The sequence below is a fragment of the Symphodus melops genome (assembly GCF_947650265.1).
Source record: "Symphodus melops genome assembly, chromosome: 8".
Lineage (NCBI taxonomy): Eukaryota > Metazoa > Chordata > Actinopteri > Labriformes > Labridae > Symphodus > Symphodus melops.
This window is the reverse complement of record NC_136698.1, coordinates 20,432,761-20,444,556: the sequence shown is the minus strand read 5'-3', so window position 1 is coordinate 20,444,556 and position 11,796 is coordinate 20,432,761. Positions and strand designations below refer to the sequence as shown.

At 39.2% G+C, this 11,796-nt stretch overlaps 1 long non-coding RNA gene across 1 annotated transcript; it reads right to left on the bottom strand.

The window, feature by feature from the left end:
* Positions 1-1,298: 1,298 nt before the first annotated feature.
* Positions 1,299-2,258, bottom strand: LOC306828457. The gene is made up of 3 exons (XR_013779748.1): positions 2,170-2,258; positions 1,557-1,610; positions 1,299-1,386 (listed from the first exon to the last, which is right to left on the bottom strand). It is a non-coding gene; the product is annotated as an uncharacterized lncRNA (long non-coding RNA).
* Positions 2,259-11,796: the final 9,538 nt, after the last annotated feature.

Genomic DNA, 11,796 nt, shown 5'->3' with positions numbered 1-11,796 from the left:
AGCTACGCTAACCGGACTAGCTGTCGCTAATTTAAAGTTAAATCAGCAGAGTTACGGTCTAATACGATTTTGTAAATTAAGACGCCATATTAGTGATAGGAATTGCACATTGGGTACGTCTCACTTTGCTTATTTGCAGTCTCCTCGGTCCTCGGTCCTCGGCCGAACCGGAAGTAGTTCCAAAGCCGCCATGTTGAGGATCGTCCCAAAGCTCTAATAGCGAACGGAGGAGAGAGGATCGAGGAGCGAGGAGGCTGATCCGAGGAGCGATGACCGAGGAGACACGAGAGCTGACTTCACGGAAGTCTTTTCACTGACAGACACGCCCCCTTCTCGTATATCACTCACTGATTGGACGCTGCGCAGGATCAGACTTCAGTGAAACTTCTCAACATGAGCAGAGTTTAATACGGGAGAAAAGACGGACATTAAAAAGACGCGAAACGGAGCGTCGGACATTTAAACAGATGATGAACATCAGTGAGTTTGTAAAGAGTCGCTCTGTGATGAGCTGGGATTAAAAAGAGTCTGACGAAGAGGAGTTCGTTTTATATTCTCACTTATTTATCTTCTGAACGTTTCATCATTTAGATTCTAATCAATCATTTTCAGTATCCTGACACATAAATATCTGTTTATAAAATACAGAGTTGGTTGTCTAAATACAGGCTAGGTTAAGTCCAAACTGTTTAATAATAATCAATAATTATAGACAATTCAAAATGAAATCTTTTAGTCAGTAGAAACTGTCCTTTTGGTTATGAGTAGACTGCAGGTTGTTCTTCAGGTGTTTTTTTTATCAGGTAAAGACACTAAACACTGTGTTTGATGAGAAATAATACAGTGTGTGTGTGTGTGTGTGTGTGTGTGTGTGTGTGTGTGTGTGTGTGGACATAAACAGCTGTTCGGCTGATTGACAGCTGAACGTGATCAGCTGATGTCACGTCATGTGACGCTGTCGAGGAAAGGACGTCTCATGTGTCTTAAAGCTGATTTCCTCGGTCCTCTCTCCTCGGCTTCGTTTCCTCCATCCTCTCTGGTGGGCGGGACTAAGACGCAAATGGAGGAGACAACTCGGAGGACACTCGGGGCAAATAAGGCACTTGGGATTGAGCCCAAGTCACATACTCAAATGACTGCAGACTCTCTCTGATTCAAGTGTAGCTTTTAAGTAGAGGGAAGTCTCCAGTAAACTGGTCCATACATTATAATCATTTCAGACTATATACACAAACACAGCACATGTAAACATTATGAGTCTGATAGTAAAAACAGAGACTATTAGAAAACTTACCTTACCTTTTTAAAACTGGGTTGCTGCCCGTGTTCTGGACTCAGCTCACTGTGGCTTAGAGACACAGGTGAGTCCTCTGTCTCCATCACACACTAAAGAACAAACAATGATACATGAGAGGAAGCACAATGACATTTCAATAGAGTTCTCACTATCACTATTAACCTCAAACGAGGGCACAAAATCACTGAAGTGCATCCTGAATAGTTTTAACTCTTACAGACTAAGATGACTTAGAAATCATTCAAGCATGTTGACTCACCTGATCAGGATGTCCAGCCTCAGACACTCTGGGAGACGTGTCCACGTCAGCAGGCTGAGAGGAGACAGGGAGCGGTTAAACAATACCAAGTAACAGTGCAGAAGTTATGACATAATTATCAAGAGGTCAAATGTTTATGTGATTCATCTGATTTCATGCTTCAGAAAAAGCACCAAATGAAACACTTGGAGAATAGTTCTGGTAGAGGACGGGTCCAGGAAATGAAAATAGTCCTGATTAGTGCTTTATTGAGAAGATAATTATAGACACAAATCTAAAACCCATGAAGTTCACTAACAATGAAAGAATGTAAACAACTGACTGTGGACCATATAACATTTGTGGACCAAATAAAATATATAAATATGAATAGATGATCTGAAGTTTTTACTAAAGAAGATAAAGCACACGGCTGTTTAGGCGTTTGAAAGCACACGTATGATAAGTCAAGTGTTTAATGTGAGTAAAGCACATGTAGGGTAGATATCTAACACAACCAGGTATGAGTGTTTACCTTTCATCACAGCATTGTGCCAGCTTCATTTGTCATCATTATTATTAAAACATAGTTATGAGCTGTTCAAGAGCACTCTGAAGCTCTACTTATATTCACCTTTTTAAAGAGTTCCCCACAGTCCTCTGTGGCTGTAGACGTGCCCCCCTCAGAGGTCAGCTCAGAGGTGGATGTGTCACCACGCTGCTCAGTGGATGACTCCTCACCACACTCCTAAGTGTTGAAAAACAGCAGATTCATTGTAAAGCATTCAGCCTTATTTCCCTCCTTTGTTTCCCTCTGAACAATGATCACTTTCAGCACATGTTCATATAATCACCTGTCCTCTCCAAGGCCAGTCCGAGTCACCATAGTCATAGGTGATCTCCTCTCCTGGCTCGATGTCTCGTCTTGCAAACAGACACAGATGGGGCTTCCCTTCTACATTTAGGTGCTTCATTTTAGCGTTTGGGTTGATGTGGTCATCGTTGACCAACCTTCCAAGTGACTCATCTTCTTTTGCTGCATCAACACTTCAAATACAAACGATCAATATTAAATACATGCATGTGTATATTTTCTGGATTAAGAGCCTATTAAGATCTGGACTATCAAATGCTCTGTGTTAAGTCACTGACATAAAGCATTGAGTTTTAATACATACCACCAAAATGTTCCATTATGGCGAAAGTCAAACATGAAGACCTTCAAACTCGCTGTCTCCTCTCACATTCTTGTTTGCTTATTAGTTCACCACGATACTCCAACAGGAAGTCTCCTTTTTCAAATGGAGCACAAGCAAAGACGCCCCACCCTGTTAAAACACAAACACAAGTGATGAAGTCAGGAGAACCAGGACATTTTATAAGGCCAACAGTCCTTAGTCAGACCTATCTTACCCTTAAAAGAGCTGATGAACCTGACATCGAGGTCCCCTTTGTCCTTCCCAGACGCAATACAGGTCCTTGCATCTTCCTTTGGGTTTAAACGCCTCCGCATTCCTGTGTGTACTGTAACCCTATGTGTCCAGAGACAGAGGGAGGGTTAACATAATCACCTGGTACACAGAGACATAATATTAATAACTATATTTATATAGCACTGTGCCTACTCACAATAATTTAGGGACATTGTTATTTACATGAGTGCTTTTTCTATGTGGTCTGAATTCTAATTAAATAAGTAATAGTATATAACAGCCCAACAATAGAGACAATAACAAAGATAGCCCTGGTAGTGGTGCAGCGTCATCATCCATGAACACGGAAACACGCAGTCCTGCTTCTAGCTGATCACAGCAGGTCTACCTGCTGTGATCAGCAGGTAGACAGGTAAAGGGCCACACGGAGCCGTCATCACGTGCACGTAGGTGCGCAGCTACGCTAACCGGACACGCGCAGACACGCAGCAGCTGTCGCTAATTTAAAGTTAAATCAGCAGAGTTACGGTCTAATACGATTTTGTAAATTAAGACGCCATATTAGTGATAGGAATTGCACATTGTCAGTAACGTAACCGTTTAAATCCCCCTTTTATTTTAACGTGCATTAAATATTGCGTGATTTTCAGTGAAGGTAACATTAACAAGTTACCAGAGCGCTTAAAAAAATAAACTTCCACTTCACAGAAAAACTCGGGTTCATTTAAAACTTAAACCTCATGTCAGAAAATATATAAAGGAGCTGCTTACCTTTACTTCCATTGCCAGGAAAGTTTCCCGCGACTCCGCTCTTAGACACGCCCACATTGAAATGACGTCAGCTTATTTCCGGGTTTGTGTGTGTGTGTGTGTGTGTGTGTGTGTGTGTCAGTGGGTGTGGACTGTAGCTGTTTCCGTTCTACGTTCGTGAAGCTTTTTTACGGCCCTCATGGGCGCTGTCATCTTGGAATTTTGACGTCATTTGCAACCAGAGTCTGAGCAGTAGGGTCCAGCGGGAGGAGCCTGGCAACACGCCCCGCTCATTTAGCATACTGCTCTAATAGCTTACGCAGCCCAGCTACGCCAAGAACTTAAGAATCTTTATGGAGAGAAATTCATCTACCGACCATAGAGGTGAGTACAAAACCACCATATATTTCAAGTCAAATATCTAAACGTAGTTCATTCAGAAATTAAGAAAATCACACTTTTTATATTAATTATTGAATTTAAACGTTTTTCGTGTCCTGTATGTCTTGTGTATTGCTACTGGATGCCTTGAATTTCCCTCGGGATCTATCTATCTATCTGTCTGTCTGTCTGTCTGTCTGTCTGTCTGTCTGTCTGTGTCTGTCTATCTATCTATCTATCGATCTTCTTTAACTCTGTGGGTTATTAAACCTTTTATTTTTGGCAAAAAACGAACTATTTTAAGCTAAGTTAGCAACATAAGCTGTGTACAGATCTATTTTTTTTTTTTTCCTCCAACTTTATTGAAAATTTCAACATACACAAAATGACAAAACAAACTCTTAAAAGGATGAGCAACAATAGCTAAATATACAGCACAAGTACATTCAAAACGTCAGTCAAGACTAGGGGGGATTAACCACAAATAAATTAAAAGAGCAGACAAACAAAACTGGAGCAATATAAAAAGGAAAACAAATTACAAACAGCAACAACGAGGAGGGCCAGGAATCAAAACAAACAGAATTTAGACAAATCAGCTCTAATCTTCCTAGCAATCCTGCTAGATTTAACTTTTTTCAGGGATAAGTAAAAATATTTGAAATCATTCATATACCAGTCAAAGGAGGGTTTGCTATTTCTCCACTTACTACAGTGAATATGATATTTACACATGACTAAAATAACGTTTACCATGTCAGTAATGGAAGGCTTTAGATTATCCATAAAATAAACAATACTGAAAAAATCAAAAGAAGGAATATCGTCAATTTTTAGCAATAACCAGCTTCTAATGTTGACCCAAAATATTTGAGACACAGGACAGAGTACAAACAAGTGTTCTAAGGTCTCTTCAGATTCACCACAGAAAGCACAGGAAGGGTTCACCTCGAAATTAAACCTTTTTTGAAGAAAAGTAGCAGTTGGATAGATCTGGTGAATTATTTTAAAATGGGTTTCTTTCACTTTAGGGAGAACAGGCATCTTAATATATTCGGAATGTGCTTTAGACAGAACAGAAAGTTCAATTTCCTCTGGAAACCTAGTAAGCGGCCCTCTGTGGCAATCATGGAAAAAACGAGATTTTAGGATATTCCGAATAACTTTGTTATTACATTTCCTATCACACAAGTCACACCCATCAATCATCAATTTTGGTAACACAGCCTTGACATTTGCGTACATTAAGGTGTTCTTGATTATCTGGATTAATGGTAAGGGCTGTGTGAGTTTAGAAATTTTACTAAATATACGAAAACCGCAAGTAAAGTTAAACTTGTTAACAAAGGATGTATAGTCTATTAAGTCACCATTTGAATTCAATAAATCAGTAACAAACATGATATTTCTCTCAACCCAATCATTCTTGAATAAGGATTTTCTATTGCTCGTGATTACCCTATTGTTCCACAGAGTTGAACAGTGAGGAGAAAAGTTATGAGTAAATATCATTTTCCAAAAATGGAGAACCTGACGGTGGAAATTAGACAGTTTTAGTGGAATTTTGAACACTTCAAAATCACATTTTAAAAGAAAGTCTAAACCGCCTATTTTACTAAACAAAGATCTAGGAATATGAAACCACATAGAGTTTGGTTGGGACAAAAAGGACTTAATCCAATTGATTTTAAATGTGCCAACTAGTGATTGAAAATCAAGAGCATTGACACCACCCTTATCATAGTCTTTTACAAGCTGGGACCTTTTAATGTAGTGAGTCTTGTTTCTCCATATGAACTGAAAAATCACTGAATTAGCTTTATTAATATTGTTTGGGGAAATAAACAGGGAGTGGCATGGATAAATAAGTTTCGAGATACCTTCTGCTTTAGATAAAATAACCCTGCCAAAAATAGTAAGGTCTCTGGTCAGCCAATAACTAAGAGATTTCCTTGTATCTGATATCCGGTTGGACACATTAATGTCTTCCCTTCTAAGAAGGTTCTTTGTTAATGTTATTCCCAGGTATTTTACTTCTGATACCACTTTAATAGAAGCAATTGTCGTTTCAGAACTTGTATGTATGGGAAGTAGTTCACATTTATTTATGTTAAGGGATAAGCCTGAAGCATTTGAAAAATCTGAGATTGTATTGAGTGTTTTATCAACCATTGATTTATCTTTTAGAAAAATAGATGTGTCGTCTGCAAATTGACTTAATTTAAATTCTTTGTCAAAGATTGAAATACCTTGTATTTCAGGAGAAAATTTAATATGAATAGTTAAAAGTTGAGTTGCTAAAATGAAAAGCTTAGGAGAGATCGGGCAGCCCTGTCTTATGCCACGAAGAACCTTAAATCTCGGGGTCATCCCAGGGTTCAGGGAAACACAGCTGTATATGTCAGTATAGAGCATCTTAATGATGCTACAGAACTTGTCTTCAAAACCTAAAAAGTGTAACGCTTTCAACAGAAAGGGGTGTTCAATGCTATCAAAGGCCTTGTAGAAATCTAGAAATAACACATAACTTTCTGTACTAATAAAATTGTTGTAGTCTAACATATCAAGTATCAGTCTGGTGTGGTTATGAATATTTCTACCCTTTACAAAAGCGGACTGACATTCATCAACTAACTCGGTTAAAACCCCATCTAAACGGTTAGAGTATACATGTGCTAGTAATTTATAATCATTGCATAACAAGGTTATTGGCCTCCAATTGTCCGTTAGAAGTGTATTCTTATTAGGTTTTGGGATTAGGGTGATAAGCCCCTGCTTCATAGTTGGTGACAGATGCCCAGATGATATACAATCTATAAAAGCATTATACAACATCTCTCTGATATCTTTCCAAAACAATATATAAAATTCAGCAGTTAAACCATCAACACCTGGTGACTTCCCTTTAGACATCTGCAAAATTGCATTATCTAATTCTTCAATTTTGAGATCATCCTCCAAAGCAAGCTTAAAATCAGCATCCATCACATTCTTATGTTCATTTATTCTTCGAAAAAGTGTCGCACAGCTTTCTTCCAAAAAATTGGATTTGTATAAATTACTGTAAAAATCTCCTATTTCTTTCTCGGTCTTTAGTGTCTATAATGACATCATTGATTTTTAACTTCTGAATTTTCTTTTTTGCTTGTCTGTGCTTTTCCAAATTAAAAAAATATAAAGAATTTTTTTCACCTTCCTCTAACCAACGAGCTCTAGAACGTACAAAAGCCCCTTTTGCTTTTTCCAAGTATAAATTATCCAAGTCAGATTGGAGGCTATTTAACTTGACATGTTCTTCCATTGATAGATCTTTTTTATGACATAAATTGTTTATTTCACTTATCAACACCTGTTGTTTTTCTTTCTTAAGTTTTGAGATATATTTACTTGTTTTGATTGCAGACTCTTTAGTTTTAAATTTAAACCACTCCCATTTACTAACAGATGACATTTCCATTTCAGAAATGTCTTGAGCTAACTTTACGACCTCATTGCAAAAAACTTGATTATCAAGAAGACTGTTATTAAATTTCCATATAGGGTTAAGGTTAGACTCGGTACTACACAACTTAAGCAACAAAGAAATTACACAATGATCAGTAAGAGGAGACGCAGAAATTTCACACTTAGAAACATTGTTAATTAAGTTTAGAGATATTAACCAATAGTCTAATCTTGAGCACTGGCCATTATTAGCAGGATTAAACCAAGTGTATTTCAATTCCCTGGGATTTTTTAATCTCCAGTAATCAGTCAAGTTTAACTGGGAAGTAAATTCAAGGATAATTTCTTCATGGTTGTGACATAATCCTCTACAAGGAAGACGATCTAACCAAAGATCGGGAGCTAAATTAAAATCCTCACCTATTATTTTATCGGTTGCATAAGTCACTTTCCAGTCCTATCAGTTTGCTTAAACAAGAAAATATTTTTTTGTTCAGTGGTCTTAGGTTGTAACCATACACACATGTCAGAATGTAATTTATATCATTATACTCAATCACTACCATTAGCCAATGACCATTTGTGTCACTTCTGTGGTCAATTATATTCCCAGAAAATCTGTTAAACAGAATCATAACTCCAGCTGAATGAGATGTACCATGACTGAAAAAAACAGAGTCCCCCCATTGCTGTTTCCAAAATGTAGCGTCTGCTTCTGTTGAGTCTCTTGTAAGAAAATAAATGTAGTCTTTTGCTCCTTACAAAAAAGAAAAGCTGCCTTACGTTTTGTAATATTATTCAACCCCCGAGTATTTAAAGAAATAAAAGATAACATTCACCAAGTCAAACTATTCAAAGAAAAAATGCGCTAGAAAAAGGATGCGCAGGAATGAGCAGCTTTGTCCTTATCAACCTACTGATTCAAAAAACGTTTCAGTGTAACATCCTAATAAACAACTGTGCCACACATACACTTCAAACTAGGCGGCGTGCCTGTAATCATAGAAACTAAAACTTTTATCACTGATTATTTTGGATCAACCCGTTGGTTATCAATCAATGCATACCCTTCTTTGAGAAACGCTCTTTTCCCAATTCTCCTCGCTTCCTGCACAAGCGGCCACAGTTTGGTGCGAGCCTCTCGGTCTTCTTTGGAGAAATCTTCCTTGAATCGGATGTGCATCTCACTGCAGACTCTCGCTTCCCTCGAACGTCTCCAGACCTCATCCCGAACGGTTCTCATCCCGAATTGGATAATTATGGCCCTCGGTGTGTTGTTGGAGTGAGCAGGGTCGTTCTTTCTCCCCAGACGATGGACGGTGTCCACTGTGTCTCGCAGATGCTCCACAGACATCGGTACCACTCGTGTGAGAATGCCGATGACAGCTTCTCTTGTATGCTCTCCATCCTTCTCAGGTAGCCCCGTCAGCCTCAGGTTCCATCTCCTCTTATAGCGGGCTTGCTCCTCACATGTGTTTCTCATGGTGTTGTTTTCTCTTTTAACTTCGTCGATTTTTTTACTCAGAATATCAATTTCTTTCTTGTTCTCGTCTATCGCCGTTTTGTTGTCTTCAATACGCTTCTCAGAGTTTTTAAGCAGCACAGTTTGTTCGTCGACCTTTTTGGTTAAGACTTGGATGGCGTGCAGAATTGCAGCACTCACGCTATCATCTTCTTTCTTGTCAGATGCCTGTGTTGCTTTCATCTTTTTCGGGTTTGGACTTTTAATAGGAGTATGGCTCAAATTACGTCTGCTGTCTTTAGGAGTTTGATCCACTTCAATATCTTCAATATCACTGTCATTACACGCCTCCTGGAGGACCTTCAAATTGTAATCGTGGTCAGACATGCTAGCAGCAAAAAAACAAAACTTTTACAAAAATTTACAAACTGTAAAAAAAGATGTGCAAATTCTTGGCACAAGACTTAGTAATGAAAATGAAGGGAAGTTACACCGAAAAAGCGACAATAAAAGGACTAAACTCGGACTTATTTACAGAGCCTGCAGAGACCTTGCCTCTCACTCCGCCATCTTGAATCCTCTCCATGATCGAAAAAATGCTGGTGAAAATATGTTATATGACAGAAACTAGTATTCATTGATTTAAACCATATCTCTCCTGTTTTAAGCTGTAAAAACATAGAATGTCTCATGTTCTTGTAGGGCAATGACAGAAGTCACAGCTGGGAAACAAATAGCTTTAAAAGTACTTCAACACTCGAGTGCTGAACATTTAATGCAGGTTAGTGTTAAAGACAGCATGCACATAAAGACAGTAGAGTGGTATGATACAGACACGACTGAGAAGGCAATTACATTATTATATTTTATTCAATCACATGAAATGTAACACTAGTCTTGTAACTTTAACAAATACAGATTGTGCTTAAAAACATAGTGTGGTATTTTAAGCTACTTTCTTTCACTTGATTGTTCAGTTAGATGGAGGTAGTATTTAAGGTTTTTGTGGGTTATACAGGTTTGAAAGCGGCAAATGAATGCACAGTATTTTAAAGTTATTGCAGATCAATCTAAATATAACAAAAAGCAAATGTGGCTTATAAGAAAAACAGCCTCTCTTTTCTTCCGTTCATCTTTTGAATGAATTGTCAAACATTGCTCAGGACGTGCGAGCTGCATCCTCTGTGGCTCAGGCGCGACACTCGAGCCACTGTTTCACATCAGAGCGGCGTCCAGTGCTGTGTAAGATCAGATCAAACGCCCTGTCAGGTCCTCCAATCCGTCCCGTCTTACAGAGCAGCAGCAGCATTATGTATGTATTAAAGATATCACTGTCACTTATCTGTAATTCTATGGCCTAATTTAATGAATTTAATTTCTCTACATTTACCTGTTCTGGAGGTCTCATTGTTTCTTATCATTTCAACAAGGCTTTGAAGACTGTCTTACCTTCAGATGAAGGGGCCATCTCTCCTGCTGAGGATGTCTCTTGTGGCAGTATCTCTGAAAAAGACCAAACATGACTTGTGAAAAGAGTCTCATCAATAGACTGTTCCCCACCTCTGCTAAAAGAGAAGCCCATATGAGGGACTTACTGTGGCCCTCGGAGGTTTGGGCCTGACCCAGGTCTTCTTTATCTACAGGCTCTAGTTGTTTGGCCTCTGTGCTTCTGCCCTCTGAGTCACTGCCACTGTCTTTGGCTTCAGTATCAGTGAATGACATCTCATCTAGAGAACATAATTCATACAACAGCTGGACATTAGTGGATTTTCATTGGAATTTATATTTCAGAGAAAAAATCTGCAACAAAAAGACATGTTCTCATTCTTCAATACTGCTAGTTTGGGTAAATCTTAGAGACGGTAGAAAAATCAAGGTTGAGATATCCAAAAACAGCTTGTATGTACTTGCTTGAAAGTCAAATGGTATCAATATTAATACAAACCTTCAATTTCAATGTCATCCAGGGATTTTCCCTGCAGGCCAGCGAGATTGCCTTTTTCCATGGACAACAGTAGTTTTGAGATCTTTGATAATTGTGTGGTTGGAACTGGCGACCTGTAAAAATCCCGATGGACACGAATGTGGCTTGGAGTGTGATAGGAGAGAGTCTTCTCATCAAATCCAGCAACTTTCTTGACTGCCTGAACAACTCTCTGAAAGTTGGAAGGCTTTAATGCCTCCTCCAAGCTGTGAATCAAGAAGTCTGTGCGCAGGCATATCAGCAGTCGTCCCACCTCACGGAGCTTTTGACGCATATGTTCACACTTTGTGGGGTCCTATCCGTGCCTGTTGTAAAGTGACTGGGCAAAATGAACAATATAGAGGTCGTTCCACACAGCCAGGCCAACCTCGTCCATCTTCATGGTGCTCAGGATCTTCCACATTCCACTGGAAAATTGTTGACTAAATACTGTTTCTTGGGCTGCAGCCAGAGCCAGCACTCTGCGTCGACCAGTTTGTTCCAGATCCGTGTTTCCTGGCCTGCATGTACATCTTTTGACATGTCTCCACAAGTCTATAGTGTAGTATGCTCCTGATGCAAGTTCACAGCGCACAAATTGAAAATTCCTCACTTGTGACATCGGTGAGGAATAGTGAGCTGTCCACCACAGTCAGAGCAGGTAAGTCCAAGGGAGGCTTGATGACAGAGCCTTCGGCTGGCGGAGCGTTGGGTGGGGGTGTCCTCCAGCTGGGTTGGATTTAACACACACACACACACACACACACACACACACACACACACACACACACACACACACACACACACACACACACACACACACACACA